This window comes from Cynocephalus volans, chromosome 16, assembly GCF_027409185.1.
Source record: "Cynocephalus volans isolate mCynVol1 chromosome 16, mCynVol1.pri, whole genome shotgun sequence".
NCBI lineage: Eukaryota > Metazoa > Chordata > Mammalia > Dermoptera > Cynocephalidae > Cynocephalus > Cynocephalus volans.
The window spans coordinates 64644687-64663495 of record NC_084475.1 but is presented as its reverse complement, the minus strand read 5'-3'; the positions used below and the strand labels follow the sequence as shown (position 1 = coordinate 64663495).

The following is an 18809-nucleotide window of genomic DNA, read 5'->3' as shown; positions in this document are numbered from 1 at the left end:
TATTGAAATAACATACTGTATGCCAGAAATATGTACAAGTAAATGTTAAAATGTTTTGAATTTTAAAAATCTCGATCAGTTGAAATCATCATTGACTGGTACATTTAGTTTTAAAATATTTCATCTTCAAATTTTCTTCTTCCTTAAAGCTTACTCTATTTTTATCAGTATTCAACTCTGTTGTTGGTGTTAACTCTTCTTAGGTGGTGCAATCCTAAGTGAGCTTGCCACTCTGTAGGCATCCTAGTCTGTAGCCATATAGAGACATTATAAATGGGACATTCATGTTCTAAAACTTAGTGTAGTTAAAGTAGTATGGGATATGTCATGACCTAGCTCCTAAAGATCCTTAAAAGATACATAGGGCCATACCCCACTCCCTAACCAGTAATGAAGCTTCTTCTCTCAAAATGGTGTCATGTGTGTTACTCAACATATTTGTTTGTTAATGTTTCTTTTGCAAGATACCTGGAATCTAGCCTAGAAAATAAGTTTTCTCATTTACACATTGGAAACTCTTTTTCTTTCTTAGGACTTATGATGCTTTTGGGAGAGGTAAATTTGCTTGGCATTTTAATCTTGGTTAAATCAGCATACTCCTATCACTGAACTGCAGACTCATGTAATGAAAACTTGTCTCTCTAAATTGCCTAAGTGCTAGGAGTATGGAGAGAAATTAGACACAACTCTAGAATCACATATTTCTTGGTCTGGAGCTCAGACATCAACATCTGATTGAGTAGGTATGGGGTCTAAATATTTGCTCCCTACCATTTTTATTCCCAAAGAAACCACATGATTCTAAGGCAAGTTCTTGAAAGTTATTTTGAGAAACACTGTTTGGGCTTACCCTTAAGTAGAGAAGTATAGATTTGTAAATTAATAAATGCAATTGCATTTTATAAGTGCCATAATGAAGACAAACAGGCAATATAGTAGAAGCCCAAAACTTAGAACTGACATGGCCCTTGACCAGGACAAGGAGGTTAAAAAAGGTTTCATTCAAAAGGTGACATCCGAGAAAAGTCCTGGAAGATGACTTAGTGAAATGAAAGTGAGGGAGAGTAGAAGAGAAAAGGGCTTTCTCGGTATTTTCAAACTTTGCCTGATAATTAGATTTACCAGTTGATGGAGTTTGGATTTGTTATCCCTTCCAAAACTCATGTGGAAATTTGATCTCCAATGTGGCAGTGCTAGAAACTGATTGAGTCATGGGGGCGGATCCCTCATGAATAGATTAATATGCTCCCTGGGGGAGGGGGGATTAATAAGTGAGTTCTCGCTCTATTAGTTCCTGCGAGAGCTCCTTGCTTAAAAAGACCCTGGCACCTTCTCTCTTGCTTCCTCTCGCCACGTGATCTGCTTGTACCCGCTGGCTGCCTGCCACTTTCTGCCATAAGTAGAAGCAGCCTGAGGCCTGTGCCAGATGCAGCTGTCCCAGAATCGTAAGCCAAATAAACCTCTTTCCTTTATAAATTACCCAGTCTCTGGTATTTCTGTTATAGCAACACAAAATGGACTAAAACACCAGTGATGATGGTCAATCATACAGATTTTCAGAGTCTTGCCTGGTGATTCTTAGTGTAGGCCAGTTGTCTCTATGTTTAACATACACCCCGTATGATCCTTATCATCAGAAAAGTTTAGGAAAAAATTCTATGGAGCCAAAACAGAGCAAAGTAACTGAAACATGAAATAGTTTTGTATGATTATCAAACTGCAGGTATCTCAGTGGAAAGACAGCGTAGGATTCATGGCAAGCTGTGGCTCAATAGCTTAGGCAGCAATGTGGACGTTGTACAGAAAGAAGAAAAAAAACCATTACACATTTTACTGAAGGCAAAAACACAAAAGCAGTAACCCAGGCAAGGTGAAGTGGGAGAGAGATTAGCTAAGAGATCATTGTAGCAGCCAAGTACAGTAGGCAGACTAACCTCTACACCCCACCCAAAGATGTTCATGTCCTAATCCCTGGAACCTGTGAATGTTATTTTACATAGAAAAAGGTAGTTTTCAGATGGATTATGGTTAATAATCTTGATATAGGGAGAACATTCTGGATTATCTAGGTGTCTCTAGTCTAATTTCATGAATCCTTAAGGGCAGATAGAAGAGGAAGGTAGAAGAATGGTTCAGAGTGCTGCCACGTGAAAAGAACTCAACCCATCATTGCGGTCTTCAGAGGCAGAAGAAAGGAGCAACTGGACATGGAATGTGGTAAAGAAGCTGGGAACGATCCTCAGTCTATGGCCAGCAAGAAAAAGAAATCTCAGTCCTGCAAACACAAGGAACTAAATTCTCCCAACACAAATAAGCAAGAGGTCCTCCCCTAGAGCCCACAAAAAGGAATGCAGCTCTGCTGAGACCTTGCTTTTAGCCCAGTGAGATCTGTGTTGGATTTTTCTCCTAAAGCATTATAAGAAAATAAATTTAAATTAAGCTGCTAGATTTGTGGTAATTTATTAGAGCAGCAATACAAAACTAACGCACTTAACCACGAGATGCTAAGAACTGAATATAAGGTAACATTATGCTATAAGTATTAAGTATTCACAAAGTATTAAGTATTTTACGTTAAGTATTCACAAAGTAGTCACTACTAATTTTTTTTTTTTTTTTTTTTTTTTTTTTTTTTTTAAGTCTACGACCGGGGCACATTTGCTATGTGGGAAGCTGTGCTCTTCCAGACAGGGGTGCTGACTAGGCCAGGGACCATCCTCCATCCCGTGCACCTGATAGGCGACAGGGCTGGGCCAGAGGCCGATCCATAGCAGAAAAGGCAACGGCACCCATCAGGCTGCTGCTGCCGCCCACCCTGCAGCCTCCAGGCCACCTGCACCGTCCACACACCTTGACCCGCTGGTGCCCCAGGGCATCAGGCCGGCTCGCATCTGGAAGGCCAGGCCGTCCCCTCGGGTGGCTTGCTTATTGATCTCTCTGCGTCGTCCTTTGGTTACATTTCCTCCCAGATCTCACCGTCTCCCTTAATGAGCCTGGTGCGGCCCGTCTCGGGGTCCACCACCTTGCGGATGCCGCTCTGCCGGGCATCCTACTCCTCCTTGGCATGGGCTTCATGGCCTGGACGCGGGACTTGTGCTCGTCTGTCAGGACTGGGCCATCCTCCTCCTCCCCGGCTGATCGGTGCCAGTGAGGGGCCCGGCAGAGCCTCGGCCTGCTGCACTTCTGCCTTCTCCTTGCTTTTCTTCCTCAGTTTCCTTCCTTGTGCTTCCCCCGCTTCCTCCAGCCATCACTGGAGGGAGTGGAGGGGGACGAGGAGGAAGAAGAGGAGGAGGAGCTGGATCGTGGGCTCCTCTGGGCCTTGTGCTTGCTTCTCTCTTCTGTCCCGGAGGTACTTCTCCCCTTGCCACCTTGGGATCCAGAGGCCGAGCAGCTCCTCGAGGCGTCCTTACCGCTCTTCTTCCTTCTCGTCTCCAACCCTTGCACCCGGACCGGCTGCGACTCTTAGAGCGCTCGCGAGAGCCACCGTGAGCTATAGCGCCCTCAACAGGAGGAGCGCGTGGACTCCGCCACCGCGCTCCTTCCCTCCACCCCCGCGCCCCCCGCGTCCCCCGCGCCCTCCTCGCCGTCTTGAGAAGGGTCTCCAGGGCTGCCAGTCATTACTATCTTTAAAGCCACAAATAGAAGACACTTACAAAGCCAAAATGAAGTAACAGGAACCAGATATATTCTCACTTGAAACAACAAAAAAACAGACAAAAAAATTTAAATATTCAAAGTGACTATTTTTTAGGTATTGAACATTAGATTAAAAAGTGATAACTGAGAAATGAAAAGCCCTACAATTGCTTCACCTTGCTACTGTGACAGCTTACTGGCCAAGGGCTAAGGACAGGAAACAGACTCCTTGAGTTGAAAAAGAGCTGAGGATCTGAGAAGGATAATGTGGTTAGAGTTCTCAGGCCTGAATGCCGGAGAGGAGAAAGTGGCACACAGACAGAACCCTGAGATCTGGGTCCACCTCAGCCATCAACACAGTGCTGACGAGTACAAGTGTGTGAGGAAATTACACAAGGCCAGGAAGAGAACCACCTAACAGGTTCGAAGGGAACAATGCTGCACACTCTCACAGTGTCAGGAAGAGTACCTGTCCCCACCAGAAAAAAAATGAAATAACTCATAATTCTAGGGGCTTTTGGTAGAGTACACAGAGTCAACTTAAGTCATTAGTGGAAAATAATTAGCCCTAGGTGAGCCTGCTCTGGGATCCCCAAACAAATTATAAAAGCAAGAACTAAAAGAATCAAAGTGTTTCCAAGAAACTTTACTGCCCTCCAAGTCAATGTTCAAGAATATTTATAGGAATAATAAATATCCAACAAACAGTAAGGTGAAATTCAAAATTGTTGGCATATAATCAACAATTATCAGTCATACAAAAACACTGAAAAACCCCAGTGATAATGAAGAAAATAATGTATCAGTTGAAACCGACCCAGAATTAAGGTAGATGTTAGCATTAGCAAACTGAGATATTGAGTTATTATAATTGTATTTGCTATGTTTTAAAAAGTTAACTAGAAGCATAGAAAATATTTTTAAAGCACAGAATTTATATTGATAAAAACTACAATGTCTTAGATTAAAAATATATACACTATATGAGATTAATAGCAGATTGAATTATTGCAGAAGAAAATATATGTGAACTGGAAGACACAGCACTAGAAATTACCCAAAATAAAACACAGAAAGAAAAAACTTTAAATAAATAAAAAGGGTATTTTTAAGCTGTGGTATAACTGCATGTAGCTGGACATATGTGTAATTGGAGTGGCCAAAGGGAGGGAAGAAGAAAATTTTTTTAAATGACGAAAAATTTTCCAAATTAAGTTAAAACTCTAAATTCAAATCCAAGGAGTACAATACACTTAAGCATAAGAAACAAAGAAAACCACACCAACACACATAGTATCAAACTGTTCAAAATCAATGATAAAGAGAAAATCTTAAAAGCAACTAGAAAATTAAAACACATGTATCAGTGGAACAGATTAGAGAAGCCAGAAATAAATCCACACATTTACAGGCAACAGATATCCAACAAAGCAGCCAAGTACACTGGGGAAAAGATAGCGCCTCCAGTAAATGGTGCTATGGAAACTGGATATCCATATTTAGAAGAATGAGACTAGACTCCTATCTCTCAGCATATACAAAATCAACTCAAAATGGAGTAAAAACTTAAATATAAGTCACAAAGCTATAAACTTACAAGAAGAAAACACAGAGGAAATGCTCCAGAACATAGGACTTGGCAAAGATTTTATGAATAAGACCTCAAAAGCACAAGTAACAAAATTAAAAATAAACAAATGGGTTTTTATCACACTCAAAATCTTGTGCACAGCAAAGAAAATAATCAACAGAGTGAATAAACAACGTACAGATTGGGAGAAAATATTTGCAAAATATGCATCCACTATGGGCTAATTTCCAGGATGTACAAGGAACTCAAATAACTCAATAGCAAAAAAATAAAAAATAAGAAAAACCCAATTTAAAAAAGAGGAAGGGAGCTCCATAGACATTTCTCAAAAGAAGACATACAAACGGCCAAGAGGTGCAGGAAAAAATGCTCAACATCAGTAATCATCAGAGAAATGCAAATCAAAATGCTGGCAAGGATTCGGAGAAAGGGAAACTTTATACACTGTTAGTGGTACTGTAAATTAGTACAGCCATGGTACATCCATTAGTACGGCATGGAGGTTTCTCAAACAACTACTGATAGAACTATTGTTTGACTCAGCAACCCCACTACATGTTGTATACCCAAAGGAATGAAAACGCATTATCAAAAGGATACCTGTATCCCCGTGTTTATCGCAGCTCTGTTCACAATAGCCAAGATACGGAAGCAACCTAAATGTACATTGACAAATGATGGGTTAAAGTAAACATAGCACATATACACAATGGAATACTACTCAGCCATAAACAACAACAAAAAATGAAATTCTGCCATTCACAGCAACGTGGATAAGGAGAAAATTATGTTAAGGGAAATAAGCCAGGCACAGAAAAAGAAATACCACATGTTCTCACTCATAAGTGGAAGCTTAAAAAAAAGAACAGAATAAAACAAACAAACACGAAACAAATAAATACTACTCATAATAAGTTGAACTGTTAAATGGAGAGAGAACTATGGTTACTAGAGGGGAGAAATGTGAAGGGGGGAGGGTAGTGAGCGGCTGATTAATGGGCACAAAAGTACTACAAGATAGGAAAAATAAGCTCTACTGGTGTACAGTCGACCCAGAAACCTATAATCAATGATGATTTACTGCAACGTAATCAAACAACAAGAACAGAGGAGATCAAGTGCGCACATCACAAAGAAATGATTAAGGTTTGCAGTGATGAACAGGCTACTTACCCTGAATGATCAGCACACAATGTATACATGTATTGAAATATAACTCCGTACCCCATAAATAAGTACAATCAATATGTTTCAATAATAAATTTTGAAAAAAGAATACCTCAAAAGAGAAATTTGAAAATATTATAAACAAATGAAAATGAAAAGTTATCAGAATTTGTACAATGAGGATTCCATTAGAGGAGTACTTAGGAGGAGAATTTATAGGAATAAATACCAATTTTTTTTTTAAAAAAAGAATATATCTTAAATAAATGACCTTTGATACCACCTTAAGAATCTAGAAAAAGAAGACAATATTAAACTCACATTAAACAGGAGAAAGAAAATAATAAAGATCAAAGTGAAAAAATAGAGAAAACAAATGAAACCAAAAGCTGTTTCTTCACGATCAGTAAACTCATACTTAAACTGAGTGGGAAAAGAGAGAGAGAAAAAGAGAAGACTCAAATTATCAATATTAGGAATGAGAGAAGTAACAACATTCCAGATTCTACAGACATTAAAAGAATAATAAGGGAATACCATGAACAACTTTATGCCTACACATTCAACTGCTTAGATGAAGTAGATAAATTGCTTGAAAGATACAAAGTAACAAAACCCACTGAAAAAGAAATAGATAACTCAAATAGCCCAATATCAATCAAAGAAATTGAATTTGTATAAATTCCTACAAAATAAAACCCCAGGACCCAGATGGCATCGCTGTTTAATTCTACCAAACATTTAGGGGGAATAAAAAAAAGGTACTGATTTTCCACAAACACTTCCAGAAACCTGAAAAGGAAGGAATATTTTTACACTCATTCCATGAGGTGAGCATTCTCCTGAAACAAAAATTAGACAAAAACATCACACACAAAAAACCATAAAATGATAGACTAATAAGCCATCATAAATATAGATGCAAATATTCTAAATAAATGTTCAGCAAATCAATCTAAAAATATGTTCAAAGAATAATATATCAAATGAGATTTATCCTAGGAGTAATAGACTGTAGCAGTTTCACATTCCAAAATAAATCAAAATAATTTTTTTATATTTACAAACTAAAAACAAACACTACTGTCTCCACAGAAGCAGAAAAAGCATTTGAAAAAATTCAATATCCATTCCTAATAAGCATTCCTGAAGAAATTAGGAATAGAAGGAATTTCCTCAAAGTGTTAATGAGCATCTAAAAAAACTCTATAGCTAAACAACATAATGGTGAAAGACTCAATGTTTTCTCCCTAGAATCAGAAACAAAATAAGAAAACATGCTCTTACCACTTCTATTCAGTGTTGTACTGGGGATTTTAGGTTTTGTAATCAAGCAAAAAACAAATGAAGAAGAAGAAAAAGAAATGGGCCTCCAGATTTGAAAGTAAGAAGCAAAATTGTCTTTATTCACAGACAACATGATCATCTGTGCAGAAAATCTGATGAAATCTACAACAAGGCTACAAGAAATCACAAATAAGTTTAACAAGTTATAGAATACAGGATCAATACACAAAAAATAATTGTATGTCCACATAAATGTGACAAATAATCAGAAATTAAAATTGAAAAATATATAATTTTAAAAACATCCAAAATATGGAATAAGGAGAAATCTGACAAAAACATAAAAGATTTGTACATTGAAAACTACAAAATTTTGCTGAGAGAAATTTAAGAAGGCCTAAAAAATGAAAAGATATACCAAATTCATGGGTCAGAACACTCAATATTATTAAGATGTCAATTCTCCCCCAAATTTATCTGTAGATTCAACACAATCCTAGTATGCTTTCTTGTAGAAATTGCCAAATTGACTCAAAAATTCATATGAAAATGCAAAAGATCTAGAAGGTCAAAATAACTTTGAATAATAAGAATAAAACTGTAAAACTATTTGATTTCAAGACAAATTGTATTTTATCAAAATTTAAAAAGGCCTACTCTTCAAAAGACTTTAAAGAATGAAAAGATCCAGTGACTGACTCAGAGAAAATAGTTGCAAAGCACGTATCTTATAAAGGACTTGTATTCAAAATAGATAAGGAACTCTCAGAAGTTGATAATACTTGTAAATCCAACAATGCAATAAAAAATGGACAAAAGATTTGAACAGATCATTTGCCAAAAGCAGGTGGATGGCAATGAACACATGAAAAGATGCTCAACATAGTTTGTCATTCAGGAAATGCCAGTTAAAACCACAGTTAGATACCCCTATCTACCTAAATGAGAAAGACTTATCACACCAAGTTTTGGAGAAGCTATGGAGAAATTGGAATTGTTTTTCTTTTTTTTCCCTTTTTTAAATTTTAATTTATCAATATGCAATGTAGTTGATTTTCATGTCCCTCTACCCATTCCTTTTTCCCCACTCTCTCTCCCCCTCCCCCCATCAAGATCATGTCCTGTTCATTTTTCTTAACAAGTTCAAGGAATTGTTGTGAGCATTGTGTCTTCTTCCCTCCCCCCGCCACTACTGTTTGTTTGTATACTTATTTATTTATTTATTTTTAGCGCCCACAAATAAGTGAGAACATGTGGTATTTCTCTTTCTGGGCCTGACTTATTTCACTTAATATGATTTTTTTTCTAAGTCCATCCATGTTGTTGCAAATAGTAGTATTTCATTCTTTTTTACAGTAGAGTAGTATTCCGTTGTTTAGATATGCCACATTTTCCTTATCCACTCATCTGATGGTGGGTATCCGGTGAGAATGTAGAATTGTACAACCAGTTTGGAAAACAGTTTGACAGTTTCTTAAAAAGTTTAACATACTCAAACCATATGCTCCACTGCTTGGTATTTAACTGAGAAAAAAATGACAGCAAATATCCATACAAAGTCTTGCATATGAATGGCCATTGAAGTTTTATTTGTGAAATCACAAAGCTAGAAACAAACCAAATGTGAATAACTAATAAATGGACAAACTATGGTATATTTATATAATGGAATACTACTCAGCAGTAAAAAAGACGAAGAAACGTGATAAATACTCCACCATATATGAAACTCAAAATAATTGTGCTCCATGATAAATACCAGAATTCTCCCCATATATATATATACGGATTCTACATTTATGTCTTCTAAAATAATACATTCTAATAACTATTCAAAATACTGTATTACCAGATGACTGTATCTAAGATCTCCAAGTAAGACATTACAGGGTAAATTATCTCAAAATAGAAAATGTAATGTCTAAGGCTAAATGTTCACATAAAGTAGGACAAGATGTAGAAATAAGAAAATATTCTTAACTACCAACTTCTTGTAAAAATAAGCTCTAGCCTTTAAAGTCAAGCACCTGTAAAGAGACTATAAAATTCATACTTGAAACATGAGTTTGCCTCAGTACAAATAGAGCCCCTGCCCAATCACTGCCTGAGATTTCAGGAAGCATCTCTATGTGAAAATATCTTATCATGATTAAGTTTAATCTATTTGCTTTTTATTGCAATTACTATGATTTTGCATTTGTTTCTACTATCAATTTGTTGGTTTTAATTTATCAAACTCTTTTTGCTCAATTTTTGTCTTTTTCTACCATCTGTTGCTGTGATAACATTTTCTGTATTCTTTTGTTTTACTTTCTACTTATTTAAGAGCTACGCCTTTAGTCTTTTCCTCACAATGTTTATGCTTAAATTTTTAACCACATATTTGATTTAACATTATCTTATTGTTACCTATATCTCTGCTCTCCTGAAAAGATACCTTAGAACTTTAATGCTAAACTCCTTACAACATTGTCTTCTATTACATACGAGTACATTTGGTTTCAATGTCTTTTTAAACCCACAGAATTAATCATCATTATCATTATTTCTATTAGTGGATTTTTTGTGTGTGTGTTTTTTCATTGAAACATAATTAATTACACATATTTGTGGAGTACAGAGTAGAGTATTAATACATGTGTACATTGTGTAATGATTGATGCATTTTTGTATTGACTCACATGATGTATCTTGCTCCTTTTTCTGGATTATATTTCCCTTTTCCTGAAAAACATCTTCTCTTAGTTCTTTCAGTAAGAACCTGTTAGTGTTCGGCTCTCTCAGATTTTTCCTGAAAAAGTCTCTATTTCTGCATAATCCTTATAGAGAAGTTTAAACATTTGAAGATATGATTTCATTTTCTGGTGGCGTCTGTTCCTGTTATGAGTGGTCTGCACTAAGTAAAACTGTTTTTGGTAAATAATCCGTCTCTGTTTAGTTTAAGATTTGCTTATTGTTCTTGGTGATTGACTATATGTATATATATTTGTATATATTTTTATTTATCCTGCTTGGCGTTCAATGTACTTCTTCAATCTGATGACTTTTTTATAGTTCTAAAAAATTTTCAGCCATTATTTCAAAAATGTCCTTTCTGCCATTAAATCTTCTCAGTCTATCATTTGTATCTTGAAATCTTTTTATCTCTTTTTGGCATCCTTGTAATTTTCTCAAACCTATTTTCAGTTCTCTTAGCTCTTACACTCCATTTATGTAATCTGCCATATAATTATTTTGAGAGTATTTTTAAACAAATTTCAAAAACTAATTCTAGAATTTCTATGTGATTCTTTTTTAAAATGCTGGTTCTTTTTTATATATCCTATTATTTATTTGTAGTTTCTATCCTATCTTTCCCTTTTGAATTTTATTTCCAAACTTTTAAAAATTATTACATTTCCTCAAGATCTTAGCAAGAGTTGCTAATTTTCCTGTTTTGGTGTCTACTGATTCTCCTTTATAATAAATTGTTTTCTTATGTGGATGTATTTTAATGTTATGGACTCATCTTCAGTCCAGTTTACCTTTTCTATGAGAGTCTTGTTACTTTGGGTTGTGTGAATGTCCCAATTTTGCAATTAATTCTGCTAGGAACCTTAGGAGTTTCACAGGCCCAGGAAAATATGCTAATTTCTAATTTTGAAACTCCCATACAATGCAAATAGTGTGCATTTGGACTCCATTTGTGGATCATGCTTCGGTATTGATTTCTTGTGGATGAATTCTGTTTCTCCATCCCCAAGCTCAAACCTTTACTGTTCCAGTCAGGAGTTTTTCTAGAAACCTTTTTAAGAGTGTGAGCCCAATTAGGCTTTCACCTTTATACAAGGGTTTTAGTTTCAACTCCCCACCTCTTGTTGGCCAGGACCACTTTCCTTAGTATTAAATCCCTAGTCCCTAATCTTTACGGTATGTACTGACCATGGGCACCATCTTGGCCTGTCACAGCACCAACTCACGCATTTGGAGCTCTGGCTTTAAGTTCGTTTTTCACTTCTGGTTCCTGTAAATGGCCCAGTATTTCTTTTGAGCTTGATTATGTGTAGCAGAGTGTAAGGAGAACTAAGTCTGTATTAGCTTAGCTTCTCATGTGATTGGGAAGTGTTTTGGAACACCTTTTATAATCTGTTAATTTTTAATATCCTTTGTTTTCTTCTTTCCATCTTATAATTGTATATTTACAACTCTTGGTCTTATCTAATTTTGTAGGATCATTCCTATTTCTCCTACAAGTTTTATTACTAATAATGTAGTATATGACAGATATATAAGAATGCTTTTCCTTGGTTGAGAGATAAGAGGGATTTTATATGTGTATATGTATATGTGCATATATATTTCAGAAATAATCAATATACTTTCCAAACAGTATCCAATTTACCTTCTAAAAATCTTTACAAATGTTTGTGGGTAAAGAATGCATGCACAGAGAAATGAAATGCCTAAACAAAGACTACCTTGAACTCTTTGGGAAATATATTTTAATGTATCTTAAAGAACATACAGGTATTGAATTGTTCCCAGTTGGCCCTAAAGCTATTCTCCCAAGAGACTTCTAAACATCCTTTCTCAGTAAAATTCCCCAAATACAATGACAAAATTAGAATATCCTGCCTTGAGTCCAAATATTCCAAATGATCTACTAAACTTGTTCCCAAAATGCCCTAGGCAAGATTTCATCAGTATTATATTAGGGAATAATTTCTTATCCCGTAAAAAAATGGTGCAGCAGATTATAAAAGAAATGGCCTTTGGTTTGGATTTCCCCAAACCAGATATGAATTCTGCACTTTCATATAGAAGGAAAAAATTCTTTCAAAGGGACTTTATAGAAGTGTAACTGTGACCTTTTTTCCAGTGTTTTGTTTTTGTTTATATTTAAGGTAAAACATATCTTAAAGCTGGGGTCTTTCTGGGAATCTTAATTCAATTAGCCCTTATTGGTTTATGAGAAAAAATAAACACAAGGAGTCCAACTCTCATGTTTGCAGAGCAAAGCCAGGGTAGCTTGCCTGAGATTTGGCAGATACTTACACTGTACTTCTTTGTTTCCATAGAGCTGAGAGGTTTGAAAAGTCATCCAGTCTTCTCAACAGCTGAGAGGGATTGGAAATCAGGCAAGTCTACTTAATCACAATTTTAGAGCCCACTTTATGACTAGGAAGGTGCCATATCCATGTGGGATATCCTAGCAGCTATAAACCCAAGCCTGATTGAGATCTTTTATAGATAACAGATAAGAACCTAGATAAGGCTCCACATGCAGAAGTAATGGAGCTGCCCTTCTGGGCATAGTGGGCTGTGTGGGACTCTGTCGCAATGGTGACAGCAGTATGTTAAGAATCACATTTTGTCTTCTCAAACAAATACAGATTTCCTTATATAATCTTGCCTCTTTTCATTTTTGTTATTTGTTTGTTGCATAATGCTGAGATGGTTTGGGATTAAAAACTGATATAGCACTTATCATCACATCTTAATTTTTCAGTAAAAGGAAATGAGAAGGAGGTTTTTACGTAAAATATACCAACTTGTTTATTTTTTCAGTGCCAGAACCATGTTTAAAAAGAGATCTTATTGAAAGATTATTGTTTTCTCAATCTAAGCTTATTCTCATTTTAATAAAGCCCAACTATACAGCATGATAGCATGTGTGTAATAAATAATAAAATAAAACAAAAATACATTCAGTTCTTTGGATCACAAGGACTCAGAAGATCTGATGTTTGCTTTCACAATTTCATTTATCCATTCATGCATGCTTTCAACAAACATGTGCCCTAAATGTGCTAGGCGCTAAAAATAAAAACATTTCCAGCCTCAAATACCTTATAATTTAGGGAGAGACATAGACAAGTTGACTAACATTTACCAAAAAAAAAAAAAAAAAAGGCAATTTCTAAGATAGAAATATTCTTAGGACTCTGAAAGAACAGAAAAAGGTATATTAATGACCCTGGAAAAGGTTAAAGAAGGCTTAGCACAAGAGGTAACACTTGAAAAGGATCTTTAAAATTTCAGTACTATCCAGGCAGAGCTCTCAACTCAGCCAGTACTGCTCTCTGCAGCGTTTAGAATATGTATGGGTTTGGAGTGTCACAGTGATTGAGCAGGTATTATATGCATTTGATGAACAAGGGTCAGAGATGCAAAATGTCCTGCCATGAGAGGAGATTTCAGCACTATGAAGAAAAATCATACAATTCACATGGATTTTTTTAATATCTGAGTATTCTTACAGATAAAAACCCAATGTATAATCATCTGGAGTTTAAACTCAACTCTATTTTATATATAAAAACAAAATATTTTTTGCATGGTTTTTTCACTGAATATTCCAGAATAAAAACACTGTGTAAATTGAAGAAAATAGGATTTTTTTTCCCCAGAGTAGTCCATCATTCCATCAACAATAGTACTATTCATGATATGGTTGAACCCAATACAATACATCATATCTGTCTGCATTTGCTGCTGTCCCATTCTGAATCCCCATGTATATATAATTTCTCCAAAATGTGATGTAAAAAGAAAAGCATTCAATGATAGTCAATTCCAAACTGAAAATCCAAATTTATTTATTAGTAATAGTTCCAAGTATCTGACTACTTCATTATGTCTTCAAGTATAGATGAGCCCAAGCATTTATATATCAAAATATATATTTTAAAATCCTTTTATTTCTCCTATATATTACTGTTACTGTTTTATAGCGACTTTAATTTTTATTGAGTTATAATTACGAACAGTAAAATGCAGATATTACGTGCACATTTTGGTAAGCTTTGACAAATGCGTACATTCATACATTCAACTTCCCATCAGGATATAGAACATTTTTGTCACTCTATTCACCTCATGCCTCTTTATTAATTTTCTCCCTTTTCCACTCCCAAAGGAAACCAGTGTTCTGATTTCTACTCCCATTGATCAGTTATGTCTGCTCTAGAATATCATGCAAATGGAATCATAAAGAATGTAATCTTTTATGTCTGAATTTGCTCAACATGGTGTTTTTTAGATCCATCTATGTTGCTTTGTGTAGCAGTAGTTTGCTTCTTTTTATTGCTGAGCAGTGTTCCATTGTTGAAATTTTAAAGTTTTGTGCACAGACGGGCAACATTATTCATATATATTTATTTCAGGATAGTAAAAGGAGCCTTTCAAATATTTGTTATAAAGGGATTAGGAGTATTGGGTCTTAATGATTGAGAACCACTAATATAATGATTAATAGCACAAGATTTATAAAAGAATGGTGCGAGATTGGAATGCAGTTCTCATTTCGTTTGCTCTTTGACAGTGAATCATCTAACCTCTGTAAGCCTCAATTTACTCACTTTGCAAACTGGAGATAATAATTATCCCTACCTTGTTGGTTGATGTAAAGCTTAAATTATTCAAGTAATGTATACATACCTGACACATATTTAGCATTCAATTCTTTGACCATGTGTTTTGTGGAAAATGGCTCATTAAATATTTGGAAAACTTTTTGGAACTGATTCTCTCTCTGAGTGTAACCATCTCCAACTAAATTTGCCCAATGACTACATTCTACCTACCTGGTCACTGGTAGGATTTAGCTCCTTTCCCAGTAGGAAGTTTACCTCTATCAGATGGTTACTTCATACTAGAATCACCTGGTGGCTTCTGATCAGATTACATTTTTGAAAGCAGAAACCTGGTGGCTTCTGCTCAGATTACATCTGCTTTTATGAGTTGAATGGGAGACCAAAGTAGGGTTCAGAGTACAGACTATAAGCCTAGGCTAGAAGTGACAAAGGAATTGCTAGCACCCATAAGTGCCATAGCCCCAGCTCCCTCAGGTGCTTGACAATGTAGGGATTTTGAACTGAGGCCCAACTAGCCATAAAGAATTCCTTTACTTGGAACGACCTCTGAGGAATATATATAGCCTGGGGATATATATATATATCAGTAGTCAAAGTCAGAACTGACTTCCTGATACCAGAGTAGGTGCAAGAATAGTTGTGTGTCTCTTTAGATGAATAGCTTTTGCAAAGATATATAGACTCACAGAACATATACAAAAACAGGTTTAAACCTCTTACCATTACCTCAGGCTGGTAGGAAACAAAGGAAATTTTAGTGAAATTTCCCTGAGGGGTCCAAGAATTTACCTCAGAAACAGGAGCACGAGCACATGACCTATTGCTTCAGAACATCCTAGAAAGAGATCACCAGGCAACCTTTCCACAGTGGGCCACATAAATCTAGCTTGACTCTTCTGGTGAGTGGTGTGGAATGCAGGGACAAAACAGCGTAATAAACATAGATGGTAACTACTGTTTGGAGGTAGAGCTGACCAGGCTGATCAGGAAGTCAGAGACTGAAGGTCCCATGGAAAAATAGCCCTACATCTCTTTAAAACATGTTTCTAATAGCTAATTGCCCACATTAAGAACTGGTGCTCAAATTCATAGAATTGTTCATGAAGTCAAATTACTGTAGTTTGACAACTATAGTATGGTATAGGTCACATTGCCCAGAGTTTTACACCAAAGGTCAAAATGTATAAACTACTTTAAAGCAGTGATTGCCAAATTCTAGCATGTACTAACATCACCTGGATGGCTTGTTAAAATGTGGCTTGATGAGCCTCACTCCCAGAGCTTATGATTGAGTAGTACCAGGGTGAGACCTGAAAATTTGTATTTCTAACAACCTTTCAAGTAACGCTGATGCTGCTTGTCTGGGCAACCACACTATGAGAACCACTACTGAGAGGAATATCTGTAGCCAAAGACAGTTTTACTACAATGTGACTTTTGTTTGGACGCTTCTACGACCTCAGAGAAAAAAAAGCTGTCCTGGGGATTTCTTACCAGATCAGTACCTTACGAGGACAGTGGACTTTCAGATCTTGGCTAGGTTCCCAACAGAAATAAGACCTACTCTATGCTTGAGTTTTCACGGTACTAAGTACCTTGCTTCCTGACTCCATCTGACACAAAACTCCTGCTTCAACTAAGCACCACAAATCACCTCCAGAAAGTCACCAAGTTTTGTGCCTGTCTCTCTGCACCGTGTTATCAGTCTGGCCCTGGGTCTGTATAACTTGGTTTTCAATATTTCCCAGCATTCCTGGAAGCCATTATTTAGGCCAAGGACAGTCAGTCTGAAGAGGATACTTTTCTGCAGAAAATCTCAAGATGAATTAGTAAACACAGAAAATTAGAACAGTTTAGAGCATCAAACATTTACAGTGGATGAGAAAAAGTAGTGCATATGCTCTGTGAAACAATTTTTTCTTGAGTTAATCAACTTAGTAGATAGCCTTCTAGACTTCTTAGAAGACAGTTATTTTTGTTCATTTGTTTTTTGGGACAATATAGAAATGTCTCCTTCAGTTCTCCAAAATGTCTCTATTTTACATAAATAATATACATCAAAACAGTAAGTCTCCTCAGGATAAACAGCATGCATTCATAATTTTTATTTTGAAGAGCACAAATAATGAAAATCAGAGATGTTATTACAGTAATTTTTTTTTTTTTCCTTTTTACACTAAGCCCTTAGCATCTATAGCTGGAATTGTTTGAACAAATCCTATCAACATCTACTCATGTGAGAATCTGCATTAAAGAACAAATTGTCCCAAATACACTGGCTTTGGGACAAAATGAAACAATCAATAATTCTTAGAACTGTTTAATCTTCTCTGCCCTTTTTATCTTGGAAGACACTTAAAGATAATGTTTATCTTTCTTTTGTTATTACCTGGAACTTATGTTCCACCTTTCAGGGAAGAAGCTACATTTGCCAAGATTAAAATTCACTTGATCTTTAGGCCTTTTGTAATGCTGGCAAAAGTAACTTCCTGATTCCGACCAATAAAAGCCAACAAGGCTACTGAGGCAGATACACATGGGTTGAATTTCATTCCAAAAGTAAATATTGGTTTAAATCTTGAATGAGAAAAGGCTAGGCCAAATGCATTACACTGAGCTTCTCAGACATATGATGAAACTACCCATCATTTTCCTGTTCCCCTTTTATGCTCCAACTAACAAATCACCTCCTGAACAAAGAGAGATACGTTTGATTCATTCACAAAGAATCTGGAATATATCGCTGTTCTTTTAATGGAGAAAGAATTTTTTACAACCAAGAGACTAATGAGTACACAATAGACAGATTTAAATTTGATCCATCTCACAAAGGCAGGACAGGGTCAACCTGAGAAGGAAATGTTGATCTTGACATGAAAAGGAGCTGCAAGTCTCTTGCCTCATGACTAAAGGAACTATATAAGCTAGTCTTTAAATAAACCATAGGATGGATTTTAAAATATGAAACATTTTTCATTTCAGGGAAAATACCATCCAGAAAATGTAGAAAATCCCCTAAGCCATTATGCTAGCTTGCACTGAATTTTTTAATGTTGAGTTCTTTAAATTAATGCAGAAAGTTAAGATTTTTAAGCTGAAGGTATATTTTCTGTTTCACTCCCAGCATACTTCCAATCTCTGATGTCCTGCAGATGGAAAAACCATAAGGCCTGAACAAAAATTAATTAGGAAGAATTTTATCTTCTCAAAAAATTTATACCATAGTTTTACCCTTAAATTTTCTACTCTTAGTCCGGACTACTCACTCATTCCCCCAGCACAGATCACACATACAAAAAATCTTTTGATCTTCTTCTCCTTATGCCCAGCCAGTTTACCTTGTCCTGCTGAGGTGCACAGAATGCAAGATTCAGAACTGAGAGAACCATATTCAGGCCCTGGCTCTACTACTGACTAGCTAGGTGAGCTGGCCCAAGTCACTGTGTTGAAGGAACAAGTCAGATAATGTCTGCATACTGTCCTTATGAATACAAGCGCTATATATACATATTAGTATTGCTTCAACTCTCTCCCTGAGTAAGAGACTGCACCTCTGATTGGGACTGTAGAAGAAAACCCGCATCTGCAACCTTTTTAACCATGGTAAAGAAAGGATCATAGAAAGCTACAACAGGATCGTTTGTTTTAACACTTTAACTGAGGAGGAAACTGAGTCATGAAAATGTCAGCTAGGTGTAACAAGGCCACTCAGCTAGAACTTTGTGTCTTCCCCTACACCCAGACACCTCCTTGCATGCTCTCCCAGCTAACTC

At 36.1% G+C, this 18809-nt stretch overlaps 1 pseudogene; it reads right to left on the bottom strand.

The window, feature by feature from the left end:
* Positions 1-2792: 2792 nt before the first annotated feature.
* Positions 2793-18809, bottom strand: part of LOC134364543 (ADP-ribosylation factor-like protein 6-interacting protein 4) — a 28354-nt pseudogene continuing 12337 nt past the window's right edge.